Raw genomic sequence first — 1,801 nt, forward strand, 5'->3', positions numbered from 1 at the left:
CAGTTTTTGCATCGGCAAGATTAGGCAAAATAAATCATTATAATCAATTTTGTTAGGATTTTCAGTACCTTTTCTTAGATTTAAATTGAATAGAAACGGATACATTCGTGTGAAGTTTCCAATGTGCAGTATTTTTAAAGGCATTTGGCCATAAATTTTTTTTATAGTGCTCTAAGCAGTTAAATTCTTAGAAAGATCACATTAATTTTGTAATTTTTTTATTTTTTAATCTTTTTTCATTTTTTCGTGTATTCAAACGACATCTTTTTTAGATATTGATTCATTGTCTAGGATCATTTTACTCATCGCATTATTTTTCTTGATTTTTTATATGCTCTTTCTTAACTTAACTTGTTAAATTTTTAAATTCTAGTACATCTCTTATTCTTTATAAAATCAAAATTATATTATTTTTGTCAAAATATATAGGTTTTTAGTTTCATTGTGAAGCGTTTGTACGTCTGTTGTGCTATTTTTAGCAAGAATAAAGCATCGAACATGATCTTGGGATTTGGGGTTGATTTTATTGTCTTTATATTCTTTTTAATAGCTTGAAGATCATTAGAGTCAACTTTAGCTGCGAAACGATTCTTGTCCTTTTAAATTCTGCGATTTAGCCTCTTTACTGCTTTCGTATATTTCATTAGCAAATCTTCTACGCATGTCGATTTTTCATCACTCTGTTAATCCAAAATGAGATATGTCACTAAATTTTGTTCTTTTAGAGTTTTTGACGTTTTCGGCATTAAATTACTTAAGAACCGACACATTCATTTTGTAATATTAATATTTGCATCGCTTTTCTGTTTATTTCCTGCTGTGTCAATTTCTATTTTTTTCCGTAATAATATTTTTGGAGTTTCTCTTATCCGCGGCGTATATGTATTGCCGCAGTGGAATCTGTAAGACATCACCTATGTAAGATTCTGCTGGTAATATTATAATTCTAGTGTCGAGTGCTTAGTACATTTTTTTAATGTTATTTTTGCATTTCTTCATGCCAACACATCTTTTTTCCTTGTATCAACCGCTGTTTGTCTATGTAGTTTTTTGCTCTTTATTTTCATGTTTAACCTGTTCCAGTCATATAAAAAATAATAAAATTTAGCGTACGTTTGCTTTTATATTAACAATGAACAATTAATTGTATCAACAGCTATATAGGAGAATGGAATCATAATTTTGTTCATGCTTATATATTTTTATAGAGTTTTTTGTTGTGTTTTTTCATTTGCATAGAATAATTTTATTATATCTTAAAGCTAGAGAAGAAGTTGCATAAAATAGCATAAATACGATCAAAATTTATATTCATTATAATATTTGAATTTATGTGCTATTTTGCACTTTATTACTTATGGTTATATATACTAATAATAGATTTATATGCTAATTTGTCATGCAAATCGAGAAATAATAATTAATGGGCTATATTTATATATTGCATCAAGGTTTACAGATATCAATCTAATCATTTCTTTTACATAATTAAAAGTAAAAGTATTATGAATTCTATAAATCATAACGAATTTATCAGAATTTATTGTGATCTAGTACTATATATATATGTATTTTTTACATTTAAATATGTAAAATTCATAGAAAAAAAATAAAATTATTAAATATGACATATAGACAGTATATTCTACATTTCAGTGCATTTTCTAGTAGATGAATCGGGTAGAATATGATTATTTGTTGTAATATGTACTGTAAAAGGAAAAATGTACGTCTGAAATACCGAATGTTTTTGAATAACATACAAATTTGCTTTGTATACAATTAAGATGTAAATCAAAAT

The sequence above is a fragment of the Rhyacophila brunnea genome, unplaced genomic scaffold (assembly GCF_057557595.1).
Source record: "Rhyacophila brunnea isolate RB1 unplaced genomic scaffold, BYU_Rbru_1.0 scaffold_69, whole genome shotgun sequence".
NCBI classification, from domain to species: Eukaryota; Metazoa; Arthropoda; class Insecta; order Trichoptera; family Rhyacophilidae; genus Rhyacophila; species Rhyacophila brunnea.